The sequence below is a fragment of the Daphnia magna genome, linkage group LG4 (assembly GCF_020631705.1).
Source record: "Daphnia magna isolate NIES linkage group LG4, ASM2063170v1.1, whole genome shotgun sequence".
Lineage (NCBI taxonomy): Eukaryota > Metazoa > Arthropoda > Branchiopoda > Diplostraca > Daphniidae > Daphnia > Daphnia magna.
The window spans coordinates 6,818,563-6,831,450 of record NC_059185.1 but is presented as its reverse complement, the minus strand read 5'-3'; the positions used below and the strand labels follow the sequence as shown (position 1 = coordinate 6,831,450).

The following is a 12,888-nucleotide window of genomic DNA, read 5'->3' as shown; positions in this document are numbered from 1 at the left end:
GTTATTACCTGGAAAAAGAAAGAACAAAAAAAAAAAAAGGAAAAGAAAAGAAACGATTTTCCCCGCTAGCTCGGAGGAAAAGCTATCGGGCACGGAGAGAGTCCATGGGTTTATTGCAGCCGTGATGGCACAGGCATCAGCAGTCAAACGCACTCACATAAGAAGAGGAGAAACAGGTTGCCAGCTGCTCTTCCGCCCTTTTTACTCAACCTGTATTTTTCCTGTTTTTTCGTTGTTTTTTGTTTTGTTTTTTAAATATTTCATTTCAGTTTTATTATTTGTGTCTCTCCCTTCTCCACCCATACGGCCAAGTTATGGTTATCTTCCAAGCTCTTTACCAACCCTTTAGAGTGGTCGTGCAGCGTGTAGCCTCTCAGCCATTGCTATAAAATAAAAATGAAATTTAAGAGACAAAAACCGAAAAGAAAGAAACCACAGATAAATGGAAAGAAACGAGAACAAGTCGGTTCCAGCGTTCAAATGCTTCCTATCTTGCTGAAAACAAAAACAAAAAAAAGTTGGCTTCGCAGCTATATGCTGAAATGTAGATTTTTACGAGCACACCCTTCCTCCTCTTTTCTTCTTTTAACCACCGACTAAAAACAAGAAAAAAACAACAACACCAGTTAGCCTTTTCTCTTTGTGTGGTGTGTGCGTCTGTGTGTGTGTGTGTGTGTGTTTAGAAAAGAATCAGTCGACGAAAAGTTGGTGGAAAAACGAAATGACGGATACTGTAGATCATCTCGGTTGTCGAGTCAATATTTTTTGAAGCAACAACGGCCTCGTAAAAACTACCGACATCTTTTGTTACAACTGTACAAAAGTATAGTGTTGGCTCTTTTTCGTTTCTTTTTCATTTTATTTATTTTTTCCCCCGTCTTATTGTTATTGTTCTTTACGTTTCCTGGCCTGAAAACGAAAAAAACAAAAAAAGGTGTCGGTTGCCGCCGGAATGAATATAATGAAAAGGAAAGAGGAAATGTGCGCATGCGTAAAAAAAAAGTAAACCCGAGTTTTCGATCAATTATCAGTTGTGCGGTTTGTTCTGTACATTTCCGCTGACGCTGGGGCTTATTGTTGGGCGTGCTGCTTATGGCTTTTGCTGGCTGCATCTCATGCATATCAAAACGTGCAAGAAGACTTTGGGAAGAGTGCAAATGTGTAGCAATTCGCTACACCTTTTGTTGGTGCTCCTCGCCCTCGATAAAATACAGCCACCCCTTTTTGGGTGATTCTCCATCACTGCAGGCAGCCACGATGGGTCTTTTTATGAGCCGTGTCCGCCGGAAGAGGATGAATCTAGTCACATTACCGAAAAGCCACAGCGGCGGGCAGAGCACGACTGCTGCTTTAGAATTCAAACAGCGTGCAGAGGGAAAATTGGCGAGTCACCCTTTGAAATCGCCTCGTCATCGATGCTTTTGAATGTAACGGGGTCAAGACGTTCACTGGCAGCCCCCAACTTTGTTCGCTCCCATCCAACCATCGTCATGGCGTTCATTCTATTTTCACCTTGCCGAGCCATTGCGAGTGGCGCACGATGTATTTATTTTCATTTTCTCGGCAAGATGCTGAAACAACAAGTCGATGACCGTTTTAGCTGCGCGTCGTGATGAGAATCAATCGATGGAAATTATGCCGGCCATCTGCGGTCACCGGGGCTATTAGTTTCTACAATCGGCCTTTTCTTTCTCTTTCTCTCTCTCTCTCTTTCTCTTGGCGGATTATTGCATTCATCCTTGTCCTATTTAGACGATATGGAATCTGTGTCCATGTGTGTGTGTGTTTACATTCTGTATAGAATATAGAACGTGTATTCGCTTCGGAGATACAACTGAAAGCCACATTAGCGGCTTGGTCCTTCTTCTTTTGACGAGATTTTCTCAAAGCTTCACTCTGAATGTCTTCCTAAACGGTTTCTTCTTTTTCTTTTTTTATTGTTTAAGAGATAGGCTAAAAAGATGGGGGGGGGGTGATCATTGCGACCCTTATTGGTCTGGTGAAGCGTTTCTCAAGCTTCTTTTCAGCTGACGCGGAGAAACGACGCGCTTCAGAGGATTTGCTTCTTTCTACTCGATTCCATATACGGAACTAGAAAAAGAACAAATACACATAAAATGTTAATAAAAAATAATATGAAAAAAAAAGAAAGAAAAAGAAGAAGGAGCCAGCCTTGGGGGTCGTGTCGTTTGACTAAAATAGCCTAACCCGATAACCCGGTAACCCTAGAGTCTAATAATACAACTGCGTACATCTATACTGTTTGACGAAGCAAAAGAAAAGAAGGTCGATATACGAGTGGCACCCTTGTGGCCCGTCGATTCCAACAATTTTTTTCTTTTCCCCCTTTTTATTTTATTTTTTATTTTTATTTTTTTTGTCCGACGTATCAGACATATTCTATTACTTTTTATGCTGACGTGATGCAGTCCCATGAAGTGCGTATATGCACTCGTAGACTGTTAAGTACACATTTCAAAAATTGGTTAATCTTGCGTAATGCACCGGTGAATAAGCCAAAAAGCCGCAGACAAACAGGGCATTGTGTCAACTTTTTCTTTGTACAAGGGGAAGGAGGTGCGTGTAGTGTACGCAGCAAAAGGGCTCCTCCTTTCGAGTCCGTTCCTCGTGCGCGAGGGATCGATGACCAACAGATCGCGGCTATGCACAACAAAAGAAGCGTAAGCAGTCTGTTACAGAATAGAGACGGCAGTACATTTGGAGCGGTAATAGCAACTACCCGTTGAGTCTGACGGCTCTATGAAAGAATTCACGATGCTAAAGTCGTGAAAAAGTGTTTGGACTTCAGCAGTCGAGCCTAGATATGGCGTTATTGGTAGAGAACGAGGGCAAAGAAATATATATACTGTATATATACAGTATATATAATAATGAAATAATGAAATAAAAAAGTCAACTTTTTTTGGTTTTTTGTTTCGCTTCTTGAGCAGCGCCAACCGGTAAGTTCCAACTTGTTCTACCCCCTACTGCTGTAAAGCATCCGGGTTTGTTTGGGAAAAAAGAAAAAAAAGGAAACGACGCAAGTTGATCTTTCCGTGCAAGAGCCTCTCGCCTACATAAACGGATCGTTCTTTTCGGAATGCCATTAAAAGAGGAATGCCAACGATGGCTTCCAACCCCAACTAACATCTAGAAAAGCTTTTTCTTTTCTTTCTTTTTTTGTTTTTTGTTTTTTTATTTTTGCCAGCAGTTGTTTACTTCTGTCTGCTGCTCCTGTAGCTTCTTTTTACCTTTCCCCCTGGTTTATAAGAAGGGGATAGCCGAATTCATCGCTCACGTCTGCAAGAATATCAATACAGACCTCGATATGCCGTGTTCTACATGGAAAGAAACACGAGAATTGTGGAAATGTTTTCCTTCATGTCGACAGAGATCCGTAGATGGATAGGTAGAAGGGACGACATCACTGCACAGCGGGAGCGTGTGGAGGTGGGCCCAAGCAGGAGGTCTCTCTCTCTCTTTCTTTTTTTCTCTCTTTTCTTTTATTTTTCTTTTTTTTTCTGTTTTCTGGCACGCCGATCGTAAGACAAAGTCTTTTACAAACTTTGTTCACAAGTCTGTTTGTTCCATCTCGTTCTTTTCCCTTTTTTATTTTTTCTTATCCTCCCCTCACATTTATTTTTGTTTTTCTTTATTTCCTAACTGCGAACATGAATAATGATCGAGGCGAAACTTAGACATACGGCATTGCCATCTTGTTATTGCCTTGTGGCTCACGCCAATACCTTATACCACTTTGTTACAATACAATTTCGCACTGCTGGAGGCGATGCCTTTACCTGCATCCAGACCGATATGCCAAGCAGATTACGGGCAGAAGCGGTTACTCTCTAGCCTATCGTGGCGATCGATACGTGAGCAAACATATCATCCCCCGGCATGCCTGTCGTATAGTGCGTTGGGGTGTCAGACTTTTTGATTATATTTCCGAGATAGCGATCGATGGCACAGAGTCAAGAGAGCAGCATCGAAGATAATGTCGGAAGCACAAGGAAATGTAGCAGACAAAAGAATGTTCTGCTGTCGGCCTAATAGTCTACGAGTATTGCACTTACCTAGTGAGGCCATTTATTGCCATCCTCCATCATATGGACTCGAATCGTCGTTCGTTTCCCAACAGACGTTTTTATTTCGGTTGATGTCCTGAAAACATTTGACTTTGCAACCAATGAAAAGAAAGCGACGAAGCAGCTTATGTGAAACATGAAATATTCATCATATATCGTAAACTCGTCTTTTTTTTTATTATTACGACGTTTTTTTTTCTGCGTTTTTTTTTTGCCGCCTTCAATACATCCGAACATTCCGCTAGCAACGTAAATAGAATTGATGACGAGCGGCGTGACGAGTCAAGTTCTTACTATACCCCCCGCCCTTGGAAGACCAATGATTCTTGGGCTCTCTTCCTGTTTAGCACTCGACCGTCACAAAGTACAAAAAATCAATAGCCTTGCCATCATCTTGTTGAGTTTTTAGGACAGCTGGAGTTTTTCTGTTTTTTTTTTCTCTGACTTTTTCATGTTTCTTGTTTTGTTTCGTTTGCTTTGTTTTTGAGAAGAGCATACAACCCTTTAGCTTTTCCACATCTAATAATATTAAACGAGAGAGCGAATCAGCGATTAAAAATCGCCGTGCCCATGTGGTCAAAGTCCTGTTATCTGCCTTTGTACGATTGGGTGAACGGCATGACAGATGCCGAATCCATTTCCATTCAGCGTCGCATGCAATCGTCTCCTCCTTTCCAGGCCCTTCCCTGCCGGCCGGATTTCTCTCTTTCTCCCCTACATGCATCCCACCGATGTGTATCGATGAAAATCCGCTTTATCCTACTACTCCCTTTTTTTTTACGGCCTCTATTCTCTATTTATTTGTCCTCCTCGTTACAAAAGCCTCGAACACTGCGACACAGTACACTCGTGAATTGTTAAGAGTCTCACCTCCGATTTAGCTCCTCTCCGACTGCTGTTTTCTACAATATGTTGAGGACAGAAGAGGGGGTTGGCACTCGACATTTTCAGAAAAAGAAAAGAAAAAAAAAGAAAACTCATGTCTGTCTGAATAGGACAAAGAAAGATTGCAGGTTAGATACAACTACTGGATGAATTGTGGGTGTGTGTCTATGTAATACGATGACGCAGTTGTAGCGCTCATCGACTTCTTTCATGTCTCTTATTGAAAAATATGTCAAGTCTTTTTTTTTTTTTTTTTTTTTTTTATGTGATGGGAGGGATGTAGTTTGAGGTGAACAGCTGTTGGAAGCACCTTCTTTTTATTTTATTTCTCATGGCCAGGTTCCATATCATCAATAAGAGCCTTTACAGATAAAAGGTATAGTGCTTCTACTCTCTCTCTCTCTCCACTGCAAAGATGTCGTTTTATTTTATTTTATTTATTTATTATTATTATTTTTTTTTCCTTGAGCTCCCTTTTGCCTTTCTGGAACTCCATTGGGGAATGATGTGTATTGCCTAAACATATGAAACGTTAGAATAAGCCCAGATCGATGTGCCAGCCGAGACGCAAAGCGGATGAAAAAAGAAAAAAAAAAAAAAGAAGCTCGAAAGAAGATATACGTAAAGTGTGTATAAAATGAAAGAAGAGACCAAGGCAAGAAACGGATGGACGTCGGGAAGGAAAGAGAATGAAAGATGAAAAGAGCAAAACGAGTCAGAAAATGATTAGACACGCCCAGTCGGACGTAACGAATATTTGATGTTGCACGCACGCGGTTCGTCCGTTGAACAAAATAGCGAAATGTCACACGTCTAGACATTCATCCGACAGGCCACATCGCATCCCTTAGGAAAACCAAACAAATAGTCATCGCAAGTCGTTGTGTTTTTCTCCTTCTTTCCAAATAGGTTTTCATCATTTCATTTGACATTCTTATTATTCATTTATTTTCATTTTTTTATTTTAGATTTCATTTCATTTCATTTTTGTTTTTGTTTCCCTTGGTCTCTGCCATGCCATGAGGGGGGTTGCAATCATTTACATTACACCGCTCGATACCATACTGCGGCATAATTGGAAAACATGATGACAGGGACGGATAGGAGAGACGGGGGCATAGTTGTGTTCTCGCTCGTGTACCTGGATATTAGGTACAGGTACAACACGGTATGCTATAGCTTTCACCTAGGTACCCCCTCCGTTTTTTTGTTTTTTTCTTCTTTTCTTGTTCCAGGCGTGTGCCTGTATACCCTCGTGTCAAACCCAAAAACCAGCGACTTTTCTTGAAGGCCAAAGAATGTCCGCCCTTACTCGTCTCGTCATCACCGGTTCAGTTTGTCTTGAGGTTTTTTTCTTTTTTTTTTTTATTTCTTTCTAGGTAACTGTCTACCCGCGTTCCACCCCCCCTCCCTCTAACGGACCATCGATGGTAAACACAGCACATCGTCAAACTCGTTGGTTGGCTTGCCACATGCACCACTCCCTCTGTGCGTGACTCACACAACTTGCGAGTCACGACGCTATGTGCCCTTATCTTTCCTTTTTTCTTGGCTTATTACTCCGTTAAAAAAGAGAAAGAGAGAGAGAGAGAGAAGAATTTCAATAATCTAATCGGGACGACGTGTCAGAGGAGGTTCAATTCGCCCGTCACGAAACTATCAGCCACTGGCCGCTATTCCTTTTCGATTTGCATCCGACGTCCATCTTCGTATCAACTTCATCTTGATGAAGTTGATGGCGTGTGTGTGTGTGTCACAGGCATCACAACTGTAACGATGAGTCAAACGTTGCTTGGCTGAGCTCTTGTGTATCACGCTATATTACCTTAGTTGATCTCTGCTTAGTAATGCGGATTGGGGTCGACGAGACTGTTGTCCATCCCAAACAAGGAGAGGGCTCAGCTGTTTAATCCGCTGGCTGCGCGATACCAAACGCCCAGAGTATTCCACTCTTGAGGAATAAACACAACAAAAATATGGTCTCCATCCCCCCCCGTCCCTTCTCCCCGCCCTTCCCCAGGAGAAAAAAGAAAGAAAAAAAAAGGATATTTTTCAGTGATATTGGTACCATTATTCAGACTCGACTTGGATAGTCTGGATAGTATACAGAGCTATTACTGCAAGAGCCTAACCACAGCGCTGCGAACAGCGCGGCGATGTTGCTTTTTCTAGATTATAGCACAATTGCTGTTGTTGCTAGCACTACTCGCGATGGAGATTTTCGTTGCTACCAAAAGCTCTAAAAGGATTAAATGCGCAGTAGGGCGAGCGCAAGTGCATCCTGTGAGTGAATGTGAATGATCCTTCCTTATGCCAGACTCCAATCGCCTTTCCTCTGCTCTATACTTTCTGCCTATAGCTCCTCCGTATGACTTTATTGATCGTTTGGGACGATGGCCCGGAGATCGCTAGCCTTTCGATTGCAACCAAGGCAATTGAGCTGTAGCAAAAATCTCATCGACCTCGTACAACCCTTTGACAAATAAATACAACTGCTGCACGAACGCACTGTGCATCTTCAAAAGCCGATTCCAAAGCGAGCGCATCCATTTTTACAGGTATCCGAAAATAGCAATAATTTGAGCCATTCGACAAGCGAGCGGTGAAAATTGAGCCACTGGAATGTCGGCATTCAGATCTATACAAAATAAAAAACCCAGAAACTAGAATTTCCCGATGATAGAGAGATTTTCCCCTCTTCTCAGGAAATGAAATCTCCTCCCATCTCTTTATCGAATTTCAATCGACTTTGAATTCGTCCATATGCCTAGCTTCAAGTCTTAATCATTATTATTTTTTTTATATTTATTTATTTTTTTGGAGGGGGAACGGGTATTCGTCATCTCGATTCGTAGTTAATGTATACAGAGAAAATGGTCGGACTTTTTTTTTATTATTATTACTATTATTATTATTTTTTGGTTCCTTTTAGGTTTCAGAGTTTTTAAAAAAGATGGGGGACGAGTGCTTAAAAGGGAAGTGTCTTTCAGTGTCGAAATTCGTTATACGGTAATCAGGCACTCAACGACACGGCAAAGCCAAGAGGGACCAAACGTGCTTAATGGATGGTTTCGGTCCTATCAAGTCGTCTGGTTGTATATCCAGCTCTGAGACAGGGAGGAAAAAACGGGGGAGGTGAGGGGGGATGCGAGGCGCAATACGGTTTGACGGAAGGGGGAGAATGGATTTCAATCAAGCTAGGAATTCATTCTATCATGTCCGGGACGCTTTTCATCTCAAAACTTATTTTATTTTATTTTATTTTTTCCCCTTCATCTCTTTTCTCTCATCCTCAATATCCCACGTCCCCACATTTCTTTTGTAGCAGTCGTAAGCTGCATCCTACGCGCAGACACACTCTAATACGTACATCTACTCGTTTTACCTGTGCATTAAAACGCCTTTGAAGTTTTGCTCCCGCATTTTTTCCCCCTCCGTCTTCTGCTACTACTAAGAAGACGACGAGCTTCATTTACCATGCTGAAACCGAAAAGAAACTGATTGGGCTTTCCAAGTCATCGAGTTAATTAAAGTCCATGTTTCTTCTATGATGGCCGGACCGGCCATTGTCAAAATGAACGCATTAACTGAATTGATTGAAAATGTTGCTTTTAAATTCGGTGTGTGCAGCATCAATTTTCGAGACGACGAATCTAAACCATTTTTGAACTCTTAATCAACCGATAGGTTAGTGGAAGGAGGAAAAAGAAAACCAACGCGATCGCCAACTAAGCATGCGCCACTGAATGTCGGCGTTAGCGTCACCGTCACCGTCACCGTCGAGAATGGCCTGTTCAAAATCGCGCTTCTGTTGGCCGTGCTGCCGCTATTGTGCGCCACACGAGGGGAATGGCCGAACGATCATCAACATGCTTCTCGAATGCGATTGCACTCGACGAACAAAGGCACCAACAATCTCGGCTGGAATGGCGTTGGTGTTGGCGTCGGGCCGTTGGCGGATGGTTCTGTCGACAGTGACACACGACCAATTAGAAGCCGGCAACGGAGACAAACCGGCACAGTCGGCGGCGGCAGTAATGGCGAGAGACGATCCACGCAGCGAGTCACTTCGCCACCGCTGCTGCTACAGGGTTTGTCGTTGCTCGACCTTCCCGTCTTCTCGCGCGGTGACAGACCGAGCTCCATGGACAAAACGTTGGGCGCCATCTTCAGTAAAGTGGCCTTCTCGGCCACCAACCAATCGGGTGCGACCGCATCGGTGGCCGTGGCGTCATCCAACAAGAACATCGATCACACTGATAAGGTCGACGAACGCCATGTTGCGCCAGACAGCCGCCACACATCGTCGAACGGTAGCCATTCGTCAACGAGCCCAACGACAACGGAGGCGTCCACGTCGGCCAGCGAAACCAAGAGTGCTCTGCCTAGTAGTAGCAGCACGTCGATGCCCGGTCCGACCGAAGCCCGTCTTCGAATTCGACACGCGCGTCTTTGATTTCATCCCTTACGATCGGACGCCGCCTCCGTCGGATGCCAACCGCCAATACAACCCGAACGTGCCCGGATTGAGGGGCCCGTCGCGGATCAACACGGCCCGCAATCCCGGCAACAACCAGCCCTTCAATCTCCGACCTACCATTCCGCCGCTGGTGGATCTCAGCGGAGCTGGCCACGCTGGCAATCGTTTCGTGACCAGTACCAGACACCACACAACCACCACCGTCATGCCGAGTACCACCGTTGAAACGGTTCGAGAAGAAGAAGAAGAAGAAGACGGAGAAGAAGAAGACGGCGACGACGATGGCATGTTAGACACAACGACGACGACGACGACGACGACGACGACGACAACGACCACCACCGTAGCGCCCCCATCGACAGTGCCCGTTCCTACAACAAACAGGACGGCGTCAGGACCCAGCGAAACATCGACGCCAGCGAGCCGAGGCCATCCGTCGACTTCCAGCACGAGAGACGTGACGAGTCGCGTAGAAAGTGAGGACGAAAGTGGCGCTAATCGCGATGCAGCCTGGAGCATTCAGGTGTACGGCGCGTCGTCGTTGTTCGCTTTGTTGGGCATGTTCGCCCTGTCGAATTTGTTTGCGACTGCGATCTTCGACGAGACGCTTACTGAACACCAGTCATTGCTTGTCGATTCAGCTGTTGGTTCTCTTCCCTGGCCATCACACGGTCCATCCACTTGCTGTACGACGCGTACAATCACAAGAGATTGTTGCCACCTGCATTAGCCTTTAGCATCTTTAACGTGGCCTTCCCATGCCTCAGTTCCGCCCTGGCTGTCCTTCTTCTCGGAATCTTCAAAGCCACTAAACTGCAGGTAAATATAAACGTGTACCTTGGCGCATGCAAACACGCAAACAAATTATAGACTATAGACGGATAGAGGGATAGAGGGATAGAGGGATAGGCAAATAGACAACGGGGCAGCGACACAGAATAAGAAAACGCTTATTTTCCCTTTGAATCCACTTGTCGCTTTCTTAATAGTCTCTCTCTCCGTTAAAGCTTTCTAAAAAGGCCGTTTTACCTCTTTTTCTTTTTCTTCGTCTTTTCGTTTTTTGTTTGTTGTTGTTGTTGTTCTTTTCTCTTTTGCCATCGTCGGCTACACTCTCCGAAACGGTGACGGCTGACTGACAAGCATTCAACAGCATTTTTCCCATGTCACGCTTCACTTAATGCGTGCCCTATCGGTATTTGAGTTCCTCCATCTGCGATGGGACGTGAGTGGTGGTCGCGACCGCTATCGCCTTAGCCAGAGGCGCAACCGGAGAAACCTCTTCTCTTCTTCTTCTTTCTTCTTCTTCTTCTTCTTCTTCTTCTTCTTCTTCTTCTTCTTCTTCTTCTTCTACTACTTTCTTGGCAGTTCCTTCGACCCTCTTTTACTACTACTATTTCTTTTCTAGTCTTCTTCTTTACTATAGTGCCTCTTCGTCGTTGGTTATCACTTCTTTAATTTTGAGTTTTTTTCTTTCTTTCTTGCAAGCTCTTCTTCGCCATTCTTTCCGTGGAAAACACGATCATCGTTTCTTTTTTCTGGAAGAGAGAAAAAGTGAAGAGTCATTTTTCGACGACGAAAACGCCAAGATGGCCCGTGATAATAATGGGCGCCTCTCCCTTTCTTTCTTTCTTTTTTTTTTTCTTTGATTTTCTTTGATTTTCTTTTCATTCTTTTCATTCTTTCGTATTTCCATCTGTGTGCCAGCAGTCCCAACGACCAGCGAGCATCAACCCATTTCTTTTATTTCAATTTGTTTCTAAGTGGTTTTGGAGGAGTAGAGAATAGAGTGGGGGAGGCGGGAAAGAGAAGTGAGTGGAGGCACAAAAGATGGCGACCAGGTAATTTCTGAATTCAGGACAGGAGAGTAACATTTTAGTGGGGTTCTGGACCTAAAGGGGGCCTTTCGTCTCTCTTTGCCAAGATTCTTCTGCCTCAACGCCGCAGCAACATCCCAACCGTATCTGGGAGCATCCATTAGCTCAGCATAAAAGCGAGAGAATGTTTGGGCTGCGTTCGTCATACTGACGTGGCAGCATCCAACTAGAATTCACTGAAATCCGGAACTTGCCGTTGTTTCCGCTTTTTCTTCTTTTTAGTGATCACCATTGACGTTAAAAGGGAAGAGAGAGAGTACGGACGAAACAACCGTGCTCGAAAATTGAAACCAATTGAATACCTAGCGTTCGATGACACCGAGCGAACACTCCATTTTACGCTCGGCTGATCGTTTAGCTAGGAAGGCCAGAGCCCAAAATGATTACCAGACGGCCTCCATGTGCCGACGTGAGATTAAACTAAATGCCGGGATGAACTGACAATGGGAGAGGGTTTATTACTGTGGAGTGACGACTGCCCATATACAAAAACCTTCAAGGCAATTAATTCAACTGGTTGTTTAACATAGTGTAGAGGTAATGGGACGATTTCACTTGTGGCAACTTCAAGCCAAGAAAGGCTTGTTAACAGTTCCATTTTCTTGTCCATTTGCTTATTTGCTATATTTTCAATATTTGCCTATTTGCTCTTATTGGGACTCATTCGGGCCATGAATATTGGATAGCGACTTGTTGTTGTGTGCATAATTATTTATAATACTTCACGACTCAGAGACCGTATATTTCTTTGGCTTCAGTTTTTCCATGGTTTTCATCCTTAGATGAATTGTTGTTTCTTGTCTTTTTCGTTTTCTTTTTCTTTAGGTGATGCCAAGTGCCAGCGAGAAACTGGTTTTGGCAGCCTTCGGTGGCCTTTCATGGTTCCCTGAGTCCAGCATCGACATCGTCGTTGGTCCTGTGGGCGGTCTCTTCTCGTTGCACTCCAGGTCAGGCCTATTTCAGCGGTAATGTGTCGCCGGCATTGTCGTTTCGGCTATCTGGCAGCCTTTGCCCGCCACCCGGGCTGCCGTCAGCTTGCAGACGGAGACCCGGTGCGTGCAGCCACCTGACTGCCCTCCACGTCCACGGCGCTTTGCCCAGATACTTACTTCATCCAACGCTGTTATGAGCTGTCCGCGTCACTCCTGGCCGCCGCCATTTTAGCCCTGCTCGTGGCCGCTTTCCAGCTTTACGGCATGCTCCTGGCGTCTACGGTTTGCCATGGCGACAGCAGCCAAACACGTCGGCTGGCAGTGCCGGCCACGGCATCGGTCTCGGCAATGGCGCAGTTCCAGTCGTCTTAACAGCCGAGTTCTCGGCTCGCTACCAGGGCCTGCAACGCGAGCGTAACCTGAACGCCGATGCGCTGCGCGAGGTGCTAGGTCTTCTTTCGTCCTTGTCCGGCATGGAACAAGCGGCTGAACAGAAGAGACTAGGATCGTCAGCCAGTGGCAACAGAAAACTTTTGGCCATGGTGGACGTATCAGCTGATTGCCTGTCTCCTCGAGTTCATCATGGCTACTCTCACGCCTACGTTGCCGTCCAACCGTTGCGCTACAAT

General features: G+C 44.8%; 1 pseudogene; it reads left to right on the top strand.

Annotated features, from left to right (window-relative positions):
- The first annotated feature begins 7,926 nt into the window (after positions 1-7,926).
- Positions 7,927-12,888, top strand: part of LOC123471336 — a 5,930-nt pseudogene continuing 968 nt past the window's right edge.